Genomic DNA, 14,876 nt, shown 5'->3' with positions numbered 1-14,876 from the left:
ATTTGGTGTCAGTTCTGCTGCAGCTTCAGTATATTTCACAGACAAGCCTGCAGCGGATGAAAACACCTGCTGATTATAAATCAACAACCTTATTAATAAACTGAGAAGACACTTATTGGCAACTGAGGCACTAAAGTAACAACAAAGCATCCAGTTATGACACAGATACAGAATGTGGAACGTGTAAAAATTCTGACTGACAGTACCAAACACCAACATCTAAAATTAAACTACAACTGTGCCACAAAGAGGTAAATGCCTCATATTTCCATGTTACGTGTAGAAAATGTGTACACACAGGTGCATAAGGGATAATTCAAACAATTACGTAAATTAAAGACTATCAGCACTTACACTCAATTCATTCATCTGCCACATCTCAGTAAAGAGACAGCCATGCACGAACACAAGTGTCACATGGAAATGATTGGCTCTCTTTACACATTTGGACAAACAAACATTTGATCATATATTACAGAACCACAAGGATAGTTAACATTTTAGTATCAGTAGCAGAGGCATTCTGCATTGTCCACCACTGTATGACACCTGCTTACTGGACATTTATGACCATTCTTCTATGCAAAATCTTTAACTTGCAAGATATCTGGGAGTTTCATTGACTGGGTCATTCCATAGCCCCTCCACTTCACCTTTCTATACCACTCCCTGGTGGATTATGCCTGTGTGTTTAGGATTATTATCATGCTGATAGGTTCACTTCCCATTCATTTTCAAGCACTCTTTGAAGCAGAATCGAAACATGAATCAATAGCTGACAGCCTGGGGCAACACAGAAATCCCAAACTATATAGAACTAGAACTCATTTAGTATGAGATTCATCTCCTAAAACTCTGTCTTTAGGTCTTGGCTCACTGGCACAACATGGAGGTACCACTCACATATAGGACACTGTCAGTCCTGCCAACTCATCTCAGCTTCATGTTCATTGGGGGTTTAAAAACTAAATGTTTTAAATTAAAGCTCAAAGCAAAACTGGCAAAACGATCTCACCAGAAGAATAACACAATGTTACATAAACCCAACAGGTGCTACAGTAAATGGATTGTATGAGATGACATGATACTCAGCTTCACTTCACCAGGACAGCAACATTAGTGGTTGAAGTTTTAAAATGATTACAATGCAGTTTTTTTCATAGCTTTTACCCTTCTAATGTTTGTCGGTCTGTATTAACCCCAAATACAACATTTTTCTTAAACGTAGCCAGGTGGTCCAACCTGTCCAAACTACAAATGAAAACTGAAGTGATGGGATGAACTCAAACAACAGCAAATTGAAGTCCCAGTCAAACATATATCAATTGAGTTTTCTGTGAGGACAAGTCGGACAAATGACAGCACATAAGAAAGATGTGGAGATATTCCTCACAGATGATCTGAAGTCTTGAAAGGGATTTGATGGACGAATGAGTATGTGCACAGCTTGTATATCTTGCAGTTTAGTCCCAAATCTGGTGCGTGTGTGTACGTGTGTGTGTACAGTACAGTTAATCCTCCATGAGGCTGCAAACACTGCAACAACCAAGTTTGTGCAGCAAACGCATGAAGTACACATAAAACACACAAGGCACTGTCACGTGTGTCTAACCGAGATCTGCAAACACACACTCCAACCCATGAGTGTGCAGAGTGTGGAGTAATGACCGTGGCTGTGCCTGGATCTGCCTTCCAACCTGTCTAACCAGTTTAAAAGCCACACGATGGGCCCAATGGGACAGGGTGTGCATCTACTCCTACACAGACCACTGCAACAAACAGCGGCATGACCCGCGACAAACACATTTCTCCTCACAAAGAAGCAGTGGTGAGCAGACAGCCAGCCGCGGCCTGCATGCAGACTACACCCACCTGCTTCACTGGGTATTTGGTGCACAATCATCTTTCAGTCTAATTACAAGTGATATATAATGTGGAGGTCAAAGCGTACTCCCTGTCCTTAGCGGAGCTGCATATCTCGTTAACCATGCAGCCACACCACATTTTAATCACAGAGCTGTTACCACAGGCCATATTCAGCTCTACTGTACCTGCAGCTAAATCATCCTGCAAAAATTATTTCATCTGGATTTTACTCAGCAGCTATTGTAGTGAATTTTTTACAACCTTAATCCTCAATTTTAGGTATGCACTTTTAAATAGTTTGTACTCAGGTCAACCCTAGCCCAGACTGTTTTTCCTCAATTTACCAGCTTTCTACAATATGCAAGACTCAGACAATCACGTACCCTAATCATTGGGGGAATGAAGGCAGTTCAACAATGGAATTAGCCTTCCTCCACAACTGTTGAACGAAAAGACTCTAATTAATGATTGCAGAGTGTGAAGTGGCCAAAACAAAACAATAGCTGCTGGCTGGGTTTGTTGGAAGAGGCCAGAATAGCTGGAGAAAAGAATTTCCACAGCAAGAATAAACAGCCTAAAAGGAAGTGGCAACTGTTCTCTTCCCCTGCATGAGCCAACTTTGCCTAAAATATAAATTCTGCTGCACAGAGGCAAAAACAGAGAGAAAGGCATTATGGGTATCGCTGCACCAGATCAAAGCCAGACAACAACATGATGAGTCTCATCTCTGAGAGATGGGGGATTTGTTGGGAGAAGAAGGCAGTGAAGAGGGAGAAGAGTGTAGGTATGCAAAGGAAGATGGGGGGGAGAAAAAAATGCAGAACCTGCTGACTCACTGTAATCATTAGGCTAAGGCAGGCTGAGCTGAGCCACTGCTGCTCAGGGGTAAAGCTCCTGCCTCCCCTTCAGAAGGACAAAGTAAAGACCTGTATGACTGAAGGTGGGGAACAGAATGGTAAAATAAAACTGTCTCTGAGCATGAAATAGCTTCTCTTTCTCTATTCTCCCATCTGAGTCCAGACAGAATGATGCAATCTGAAGAAGGCAGGAAATCGCCCAAATCTGTGTGAGTAAAACCCAAAGCTAAGAATTAAAGCTCTGATTAGACAGACAGCAACAGGACAACACCCTGCTTACACTCAGCTGAAAGAGTACTAACTAAATGTATACATTGCTCCTGGCACACCCCAGGACACACATACAAAAATATGATGTTCGAGTCTGCCCCATAACAAGATTTCGACAGGACTGCAGTGAATGCAGCAGTGTGATGAGGCTTCATTCAATTCCCATAAAACAAAAGCACACAATCACTGTGATTATGTTGTCGGATTCAGCAGCAGCGATGTTGCCTCTCTGCCTAATGTATCCTCTTTGGGTTATTCCAAATAAAGCTGACAAAAGAGCACATAAAACACAGTAAGATTATGTCTCTGTGCTTATCTGGTAAACAAACACAAAGCTGCAGAGCACCATACTGCTGAACATACAGCTGTATCAACTGTCAATCAATAACACAGTGCTACTCTCCTCTTATCACATGTCAGCTATTATTTCATGTTGTGTAAAAAATGTTTGTGTTGTGTGAAAAAGTAGTAAACATTCACCTGAACCAGAGGCTTCAGGATGGATGATACAGAAGCTCCATAGAAGTGATGCTGAAATAGCTTAATAGCCTCCTTGTGATTAACTGCTGTGTAGATCACAATCCCTACCTCGTCCTTGGATTAAAAACATACATACTTCTTCCCAAATTATGTTTATTATATTAATGATAGTAAGTAACCCTGTCAGTGTGTCCCTCATTGAGCTACATGTTGTACTGTACTTTTCTGACTAGCTGTTGTCTACATTTGTCATTTTCATGTCTGCCAAAGCAAAGACACCAGCTCCTCCTCCTTTCCCTTCGTGTGCATGTGTGGAATGTGTCCGCATGTGTGCATACGCCCATTTGGAGCATGTGTAGAGGGATATGTATGACCCACTTCTCTCAGTGTGTGTGTCCATCCTAGATTATAATCAATTGTTATTTCTCAAAATGTTTAAAATATTTTAAATGTAAAATACCAAGATCAGGTCATTAGTTGTGCAAAGCCGGCAGTCGTCTTAGTTCTCCAAGTCTAGTTAAATAAATTCTGATCATGGGTTACCCTGGGTTATATTTTAGACTTCAAATATTTGACATAAAACCAGTTTGACAAACTGCAAGTGTGGAAATTGAAAGATGAGGCCATGGGTAGTGAAGGTGTAAACACTGAGTTGCAATATGGGAAATGTAGGAGCTAAACTGGAATTAACAGCATCCTACTTAAAAGTTTAAAAAAAATAGTTATCTTACATATTGTCTTAGTCTGTTTGTGTTCAATGGAAGGAATCTGTTAGACAGCTAATACTCAAAATAGCAAAAGTCTACCACTGAGGAAATAAGCCTGTTGTTGCATCTTAAAATAATGAAGACAGTCACGTGGTTCATACGGCAAATTTGATATTACAATTAAACCCATAATAAACTGAGACACCACCTTTTGTCTTCCACATCACGTTTTGCACACTTTGTCCAGGGTATGTAATTTGAATGCAGCCCTAGTGCAAACTATGGAAAGGCAGCTACAGAATGCAAATACAGTGAGGAGCCAAAATGCCAGCCACAAAAATAAACAGTGTCACACTGGAGTTTGATATATTCGCAGTTGTAAGGATTATAACACTGAGGGTTGGAAGTGGATTAGAGGATGCAGCAATTTAGTTGAAAGGGAAAAGGTTGAGGTTAAAAGAGTCCTCACAAGTAGAGAAGTATAAACAAGTATGTCTGTGTGTGTGTGTGTGCGAGTGTGTGCAAGTGTGTGACTGGTCACTGGAGTTCAGCAGGCCGGAAGAGACGTGACCGAACTCACCAAGTAAGAAAAACATGACGGGTCAAAAAACATTCAGTTAGGCCAACAGCAAAGACAGCCAAGTGCAGTACACATATATATACACACACAAGTGCACAAAACCTGTTGCATGCTGTGTCATCATTGTCAGTAACATCACGATGACCCCACACAATTATGCAGAATTCCATGACTGCACCAAATTTTGCAGGAAATTGTGTGTGACTAAAGTAACAGGGCCAATGGAAAATATCCCCCCTCTGTCTGAGATGTTACTAACTGCCCTCTTTACCCCACAGAGATATAAGAATGGTTGAGTTAACTTGCGAGGAATGATTGCCTCAAAAGAGGCAGAGAGGAGAGGAGGGCTGCTTCAGATGCCTCATACATGCTCATTTGAATTGCAAATAGAGTTAGGCAGCATGCTGGGCTGTGAAATCCCAGCAGCACCCTCTGGCATCTGAACTCACACACAAACACTGACATGTACACTAGTGGCAAGACTCTGTGTATATACAGTGAGAAGAAAAGAAGCCATAGAAAATCTTTGAGTTTGATTCACGTCTTTGAAGTGATAAAAAATGAGTGATGAGCAAATATGCTAGGATGAGGTAATGGCTCCTCAGCAGTTAGGCGTGGGAAGAGAAGCATCAGGTGATACTCAGAGGGAGGCTGGCTGGCAGGCTGAAGTCTGGACACAGCAGGCCCAGGAGTGTGTCCGATGTTAACGACATGGATGCAGCTTCACTGTAGGTCTGCCAGCTGAGGCTGACAGTATATGAGTGTGTGAGCGCGTGTGCCCTGGAGGAAGGGTGTGACGTAGCGTTATGAGCCCACCTGTATAACAGCAGGGAGCAGGCTAGAACACTGCAGAGGAAACACAGCCACCTAAATGAGTTGACAATCATCCCGTCAGAGGTTTAACCTTAACGTTTGGTAATGTCACTGTGTAGTACAGTTCGTAAAGTCCTGCAAAAGCATCCTAGACTTATTTCTCCAAAAAAAAAACTGCTGAAAGGCAAAGGACCAAAGGTGAGGCCCTATCCCACACATTAACCTGCCTCAGCTTGCAGCCAAAAACAGGCAGCTTCACCTCTCCATATGAATAAATCTATTTACTGTGAGTCAAAACTGGGAAAAACACTACACAATACAATACATCCCCAGGCCTGCACTTTGCTTTAAAAGCAAAATATAACCACTGTGTGGGCAAACCGGACATGGTGATGATATGGTTTAACAATGGTAACATTGTGCAAGCCCTCACTGTGTTTGAACATGTGTCAGAATGGCTGTTGCATAATTAGTGATGGGTGTGTTTGAGAATACACTGACTAAGCCAATAGCAGATCCAGTTTGCCCTGACAGGCTGGGACACACACTGAACAGCTGATTTCTGAAGCTTCCACGGCAGCAACTTTAAAATTCGAACTGAGAATCAGGGCTGTGCTGCAGGTGAGAACATCACCTTTAAAGTGTGTATGCGGAGCGGGGAGGTTGCAGATTTGTTGCAGTTCTGCTATCAGCACTGACTGGGCCAGTGGGCACGAAACGATGATACAACTTACCCCTGCTTCATCTCCACACACACACACACACACACAGAGGCAGAATCTTATTCATCCTCCGGGAGAGGACGGCAAGCAAGCATGCGGGCAAAGTCCATGCGCGTTATAAAATGATCTGCTCTATGGAGCAGCTGCAGCTTGAATAAATGCCTTCTCACTGCAGCACAATGAGGCTGTAACAAAGCGCGCTAATCACTGGCGAATTACGCGTAAAAATAGGCACACATACCAGGAAAAGAAACATAAAAGCCCGACATTCAATAAAACCACAGCTCTGCTTGTAACGACATGAAACTGGCAAGGAATAAAACATATTAATATTTCAACATTACCCTCCTGTCAGATAGACATCCAGGGGAGAACCATGGATGGTGCGCACCGGGAGGGGGGAAGGTCAATCCTGCTCCTGCCGCCGCTCCGTGTTTATTCCCCGGTTTAAGGGAAAGGGAGTGTGTCGGTGTTTTGCCGGCGAAAAGGCTAATGAGAAAGGGAGGAGGAGGAGGAGGAGGGAGAAAGAGGGAGGGACACTGACAGATGCAGGGAGGCAGGAGGGTGGAAGACACGCTCCTACACACACGCGTACAGTCCGTGTGTTGATGCGTAAAGCTAAACGCCAAAAAAAAAATGTCGCTCTCTGTCAACAAGTACTCAGATCTGAACATGCATGCGGGAAGATGTCAACAAGGTGACATAATCTCTTTCCACAGTAGCGGCAGTCATACAACACAATGACTGAGGCAACAATGTGAGACTCTAAAATGTATGTGGATTGTTAGCGAGTAAGTGAAGATTTTCATTTTCAGGCAGATTCGCTCTTTTAATAAAATATTTAAAGCTCCAGTATCTACATCTGAGCAAGTGCTGTTATTTCTCGCAGTGTCGTCAGGAGGAACAATCCCTTTGATTTCATCACTTTGTCAAGCTCTAACAACACACACAGCCTCAGCCTCTTCCTCACCTTTGCATACAGACATGATGGGATTTATTAGCTCAAAGGGCAGTGCGCCCTGAGCCACCCACTGCTGTAAACAAAAATAATGGGAGCTGGCCAATGAAAAGCAGTGATAATACTGAGGTATCAGTTCCCCATTGTGTCTGCTAAATTAACAAGGTATTATTTTGAGAGGCAAGCTGGGATTGATATAATTAATCACTGATGAGAGGTTGCTGTTGCTGATTTGATTAATTACTGTCAGTTCCTGACAAAGGCAGAGTAATGATCACTGGGTACTTATTACAGCATTTGTGTAACAATGACATAAAAACTGCAGGCGTACAAGCAGCTATAGTAACAAGGTCACTACAAGCCCACCAGCCCAGCACTCTCCATAATCTAGTGCAGAGCCTAAGGTAACAACCCAGAGGGCCTCGGGCTCCAGAACTCCAGAGGCCCCAGAAACCCTGGTTTACTGAGTTAGCAGATTTGTTCTAATTTTGGAAATCTTATTCTAATTTGGTTCATTACCATGTGCAGGGACTAAGAAAGTAGGCTCTCTGTTGCTAATAGAGTAAAATATGATTAACTTTGTTAGTTACAGATGAGATAAGTGGCATCAGAACACAGTTATAGACTGTAATGATGGTAGGATTCAAATCAACACACCAGAGGATAGAGTTGACATGCAGCCAGGACGGGAATTTGTTTCCTGGATCATGTTACATCCATGACAACTGACTGACTGTAGTTTAAACCTGTTTACTGCTGATCATGTCAAAGGTCACACTTGCTGGTCAAACTACGATTTACCGGCTATCTTCTAGCCAAAGCTCTAACTGATTGCAGATAAACATATAGGCCTATCTATTTTCTGTACACGCTATAGAGTGTATTTCAGGATTCTGTCCCTCCTGTCAGATAGACATCCAGGGGAGAACCATGGATGGTGTGCACCGGGAGGGGGGAAGGGAACGTTTTTGTTTTTTTTATGTGTAAGAATGTGTTTCTGTTGTCACTGTCAGTACATAAATACATTTTCCCATGCTTGCATCATTGGGTATTTTCGCAGAGAGACTTGCACAGTAGTTGAGACTAATAGGCTGTGAAACATTAAAGGGTGTTTTTATTTTTGAACGCAAACATGTACTTTGTTGGAATTTGTTAAAATGAAATATGTGCAATGCACCATGCTATGAACCATCCAAAATGATACTTATACTTTAATATTTGATCTGTGCTCTGAAGCTCTTAATATACACAGGATTGTTTAAATCAATCAGAAGTACAACAAAGCCCACCTCTTTAATAATGAAGCATCTCCGGCTTCTGCAGAGGGAAATAACAATGATTCTTCTAAGGACTCACAAATGATGAGCTGCGTAGAGCTGATGACTGGGCCTTACAGCAAAGTGAAACAGACACACGGATGTTAAATAAAGGCACAAAGCACAGCAGTGATGCATATTTATGGACAATCAGATGTCAGAATGTAAACAAGTTGGTGCTGACTGCAGGTGCTCTGCTCACAATTTAATGATCCAAATCTGCTAAATAAGCAGAGAGAAAGGACGCAGTGGTGTTGCTTTCAGGTCAAGTGATTCAAGCTTGTCCTTCTAAAGATCAAGGGTGTCCCCTTAAACATGATGTTACAATTATTCTTAATAATTTTCTTTGATAAAATTGCAACCCTTCCTTCAAATGAATGGCACATTGGATCAATTTTCACTGACTTTAGCAGAGACAGATTCTTCGCCTTCTCCTTTTGCAGTCTTTGACAACCAGGAAGCTCTTTGTGCATTGTGATGAAGAGCTCAACTCCCAGCAGAATGCTGATTGGGTTTAAATTCACACTACTGGATGGCATTCATCGATACTGTAGAAAGACTCCTCTTGATTTTTGTAGTGTGAGCCTTAGGTGGTCCACAGGCAGGACTTCCTTTGCATCACAGGAAACAGAGGCCATCAGTTTGCCTGCATTCGTCACAGATTTAGCTTTCTTAGAAGTTCATGTTGGAAATTTTTTTCACAAGGCCCAAGAAAATCTGGGACCCGATGATTTGGAATTTGTTGTGGACGACCACATGGATATGTAGCTGGCTCTTGTGTTAAACTTAGATAAATTCAGTTCAATTATTCTGGTTTAGCATGTAGATCAGTGGCTGAATCCTAGTGTGATCTGTTAGGTTAGGCGTTTTCGCTCAGATTATCTACAGTAGATCCAATTAGTTCTGCAAACTACAGTGACCTATAGGATAAACCTATGGTGACTGGGGAAATTTCAAATCATTGACTATGTCTTAAGAACCGTGTTTAACTGGATTTACGCTCTGTCCTGACTGCGTGTCTAACAGCATTTGAAGCCCCCTGCACCAACACATTACCATCATTGGATGGTGCCCATTATCAGGAAGTCTCCAGAACAGACGCTGCAACCTTCACTTTACTGCACGCTGTGACTGGCCTGCTGCTTGGGAGAGGAACACACCGGCACTGTACCTCTCTTCCTGACAGTCTTTGAAATGATAAAACAGCCACAGAAGCTGAGCTCTGCAGAGTCCTATAGCTGCATCTAAATGACACAGCGTGTAAAGTATCTGTTTATGACTCCATGGAAGCATTTCTTTGGCTTTAGACAAACACACACTTGAATGCAGTGCTGATAATCATATATACATACACACACATTTGATCCATCTCCCTCACTACAGCTCCAGTTCAGCTCCGGTCAGAGCTTCACAAAATTAGAGCTGATAGATAATATATGAGAAATCCTTCAGATGGACATTTAACATTCTATTGGCATCAGGTGTTAGCAGCAGGTCGCTAATCGAAGACAGGATGAAAGCTCAATTTGAAGGAGGGACGCTGTGTGGTTCCTGGAGCTTACGCCACAGCTTCCAGTGAGGTTTATAAAAAAAGAATGGACATCATAATTATTTCATTCACTTTTGCTCTCGTCCTACCAGCATAGAATTTTATCCCAGCACGCACGGATGGAAGAAGGCAGGAAAACACATGCAGGTAGTACTAACACAAAGAGGCAGATGCTTACATTCATAATGAGACGCACAACAGAGTGTTCAGTCCGACCTGAGATTCTAAGAAGTCCTAACTGTTTGAACGTGTTTGCCAAGCTATGTATATAAAATCAATTAGAAATACATTTTATACGGTACTGTGCAAAGACAGGAGAGGTTGCTAGTTCTTGCATCACTTGCTAATTGAGACAGAAACGGATTAAGCTGTTCAAGTCTGAGGAGTCCTTGGCTGGGATCATACTTCCCATCAAACAGAACCAGCAGCATACAGATGAATGTCCAGATATCGCCTGCATCATTTCACACTGCCTACACATTTGATACAATTACTATTCCTACTGTGTCATAAAAAGTAGGAAGGACACCTAGAGGTTGCAGGAGTTATAGAATGAACCTGGAAATGGTGCGCCAGGTTACAGTTAGCTTCTGTGTCAAAAAAATACGAAGTTGGATTTAAATGTGACACTGTGGCTCCACCTAACAGAAGCTAACTAGCTAAATCATGTTGTTATGATTTTGCTGGCTCATCCTTTCCTTGAGGCAGCTGGATCCAGGAGATCTGAAGCTCATGTACCAATCCATCCATCCTGCTGATAATCCAATCCAAAGCATCGAGACCTGGTAACGTTTGTTTTCATTTTTTAATCAATGTTTGATGTCAGGATAGGAGGTTCTGTATAATATTTGAGTCTTTACTAGTACTGTGAAGTAACATATCTATTTCACATTTATGTGTGTGATTACTTCCAAATTGTTAAATTTTTTTGATGCACTCAAGGGGCCTCGGGGTAGCCTGGAATCTTTCAAAAGGATATTTTAATTTAAGTCTCTTTTGTTTGCAGATAGACCAAAATAATTAAACAGCTCTCGTGAAGTTCCCACAAACTCCCAAAAGGCAAATTGTATTAGCTTTTTATCAGGTGTTCACACAGGCTGGGAGTAAAAATCTGGGTCCTTCTTGCTGTGTACTTCCCACTGAGCTTCCATGCCTCAGCACTTGGGCATTAACGCTTCAAATTAATTCCACTAGAGTAACTAGTTAGGCAGTAAAGCCCATGACAGAGCTGTGTTTTCTACAGTACCTGGGAAAATGTCCCATTTTATCTATTATTGTTTTTGCAAACAGTTTGCCCATCTGTTTATGTAAACTAGTCACATCACAAACAATTTTCCTCCCTATGTGACAAAGTCTGGCGTGAAATGATAAAGAGGGCCCTTCCAAGTGATTTACAGTATTTTTGAAGAGACTCAGAGGAGACCTGCAGCATCCTGTCTTTTCCCTGTCTGATCCTTTTTCCTCGCCATCCTCCCCTCCTATCGTTTGGCCAGGACATGGTTATTTCCTCCTTCTCATTTGTTCCACACCACCATGACCTTTTCTGTGTGACCGTTTACTGTTACTAAAACACAAACTAAAAAGAAGGTTATTTCAAGTGCAATATGTCAGATAAAATGTAGGAAACACAAACAAGCTATTAATGTCACAGTGTCAACAAATTGTTAACATTTTGGGCAGATGCTTTTATGCTTATAAGTATGAAATATTCAAGTATAGAAGGTGGTGCTCATGCTTTGAAGAAATGATAACTGGTATTAAACAAAGGAGCTTTTTAATTTTTAGACCTATTTAAGACCTCCAGGAGGTTTTTGACTTTTAAAAATTATTCACAGGAGATATTGGGTATTTAAAATGATCTTTTCTTTTCTTTTTCTTTTTTTTTCTTTACATTTAATGTTGGTTTAATTGTTTGTTCAATTTGCCTAGGTGATTATTTTTTTCGGGACATAAAAGTGTCATTATTCTCATTACTGTATATGTAAATTTACCCTAATCATATCTTTGCAGCGTCACAGCTCGGGGGGGAAACATGCCTGTCATGCTCCACCATGCATGTGTTCCTGGACAGCCCTTATGAGCACAGCTCCCTTGCAGCTGCACAGGAAACCAACCGTGACATCCTGAACCTGGCACCCCCTGCCCACAAGTGATGTTAGAAAAAAAAGACAGATCAACAAGTGACAATGACACCTCCACAGTTAAAAGTCCCTCAGCCTTTCCTACATAATAACAGCACAGACTGCTGTTCCCCTGATATATTACTAATAGATATTATGCAGAATTAGATCATAACATAGACCATTTGTACATTTTATTTTACAGGTTACACATTCTCAGAAACTAATAAACTAATCTGAAAGGCTTAACTGTCCTTATTAGCCCTGTTAGCAATGGTGGAGTAATTTAAGGAATGAGACTCCAGAAAAGCTAGCTAAACTTGGGGTTGGTCTATTTTACTGGAATTTGTAAGATAATAGGTTTAAGTGAACTGATTGTTTAACAAAGATAAATTAAAGATATCTGATTCTGATTCTGTAAATTCTGCCGATAGAGGACATTGTCAATTAGTTAAATGTTATAAAACTGTACTGAATTTTGTTGTGACTCAGATGGGAACATTAAGAAAACTATTTGGAGCAAATTAACTCCTCAAAACAAACAAACATATGTATTCCTACCCAGCTGTAATGAGAGATTATTCTAACCGTGAGTTGACATTTCTTGCCTAACCAGGTTTCCTTTGTAAAAAGACATGTAGGGATGTCAAACTAAAACATCAACATGCAAAAAATGATTAGGCAGATAAGATTGTGGGGTCCTGTGGAGCACATGTTCACATCCTCTCTCACATCTCTACAACATTATCACATTCACACACAACTAATGCCGGGTTTATAACTCAAATGACTGGTGAATCAAAAGGTCTTTACCAGTAAAGTCCAGGACCCAGTCCATAAAGCAAAAATTCCACATCATATTTTATATTTACCATGAAGAAAACACCTTAAGCAGTGCACATTTGAAGAGCAAGAGGTAAAGCTGGCACACAGAGACAAGAGGATAATACGGAGCAGGTGATCCTAATGAGAGAGAGGCAGGCAATCACACAAACAGGAAACCCATGAGGACAGGAATATCTGCACTGAGCTGGGAGTGTTTTTCAAAACTACACGATAAGACACAAACACACACACCTATAAGAAAGTATCCACCTCTATTTGCTCCCACAGCAACTGATTCATTTCAAGAACATGTTATATGCAATATATTATGTGTCATAATTATCCTCATGAAATTCATTGGTAGCTTTTTAATTTGAATTGCAGTCAGGCACAGACCGCCTTCATACGCCTGAACAGGGAAAAGACATTTCATTATCTGAAAACCAAATGTTCTCCCTTTGCTCATTTCAAATTACATTTCATATTCAAAACAATTTCTGTTGACAATAAAGCTATTTAGCTCTTAGTCTATATCTCTATTGTTCAGACGCCTTTAAAGCAATTTAACATGAACATTTTTGCATCATAAGGACATTCTACAGCCTGGGAAGCCTGCGAAAGTTTTGATTTCATCAGTAAGTAGCCATGTAATGCAGGATAATTTGCAACAATATGGCTCTTATAATAACTGAATATGCTTTTAAAGGAGAACCCCGCTAGTGACTTTTTTACAAGGAGCACTACTCAAAATTCCTAAAATAAATATGACAATGAAGTTTGATATATTCCAACAACGTTAAACATAAATGTACTGAGTTGCATTATGGAGAATAAAGGATTAGCATTGTTGGAATGTGCCTTAAATGTGCCGTTAACGTTACATTTATTGAGAATCCTTTTGGAGTCTTTCTTCACTGGAATAGATGTCACAGATTCTATGGCTGAGAGTTTATGATGTGAGTACCCTTTGTCATGCTTGTATGTGTAATTCTTCCAAGTTGGATACAAAGACCCTCAGTACCTTCCATCCAATCGTACTACATACAGACAGTATATACATGGCATATAGCAGAAAATGTACCATCTAAAATGAAAAGCCACACATGTCTTAAAATGGACTGCAGAAGCTTTAATGTGTGGACCATTAAGCATGATGCTCTGTGGTTAAAAGAAAGCCAGAGCTGTGCCTTTCATTCTGCAAACAGCATTTAGAGATCAATGAACTTAAGAATAAAGGATAAATGGATGAAACAAATGTTGAAAACTTCAGATTCTAAATTCCCACTGTCCACATGCTGCTTCATTTGAGCTACCATGGCAGGTCAAACTGAGGTCAGAACATTTTTTTTTTATTCCCCTCAAACTCACGATTCATATTTAAATTTGTATTTGATATGTAACATTGCATTGCAGTATGTACTCATTATACAGTCATCTTTTCAAATAATTTCAGTGTTTTGGCCATAGAAGGACTAACAGTGTTAGAAGCAGAAAGCATGGATGGCTGCCCAGGTCCCACAGCTGCATGGTGCTGGGGCACACACAGGCCTTCTCTCTGGGGCACATTGCTCCTTTTATGCCCAACACACTGAACCATTGATCTTCAGCTCCCTCATCTCCGCTGCACCAACACAGCTCAGGTCAGCACAGACTGCAGCAGGGCTCAAAGGACACAATATCCAACAACACCTCTCATGCTAACGTTCATTTGCTTACCAGCATGAACTGTGAGAGGAAGTGAAAGTTTAAAGTGTTATCACTGTAACTTCCAAACCTAATCAACTGTAACTCACAGGTCATATTAACGAACTTT

The 14,876-nt window shown here is 41.0% G+C and overlaps 1 protein-coding gene across 3 annotated transcripts in view; it reads right to left on the bottom strand.

Annotated features, from left to right (window-relative positions):
- LOC114435918 (band 4.1-like protein 1) overlaps positions 1-6,888 on the bottom strand; it is a 63,024-nt gene extending 56,136 nt beyond the window's left edge. Inside the window, exon 1 of one of the 3 annotated variants that reach the window (XM_028405886.1) lies at positions 6,640-6,888. The gene's annotated coding sequence lies outside the window, so the exon portion shown is untranslated. The remainder of the gene's footprint in view (positions 1-6,639) is intronic. The other 2 variants (XM_028405885.1, XM_028405887.1) reach the window with 2 other exon arrangements.
- Positions 6,889-14,876: the final 7,988 nt, after the last annotated feature.

The sequence above is a fragment of the Parambassis ranga genome, chromosome 5, assembly GCF_900634625.1.
Source record: "Parambassis ranga chromosome 5, fParRan2.1, whole genome shotgun sequence".
Taxonomy (NCBI): domain Eukaryota; kingdom Metazoa; phylum Chordata; class Actinopteri; family Ambassidae; genus Parambassis; species Parambassis ranga.
This window is presented reverse-complemented; position numbering and strand designations above follow the sequence as displayed.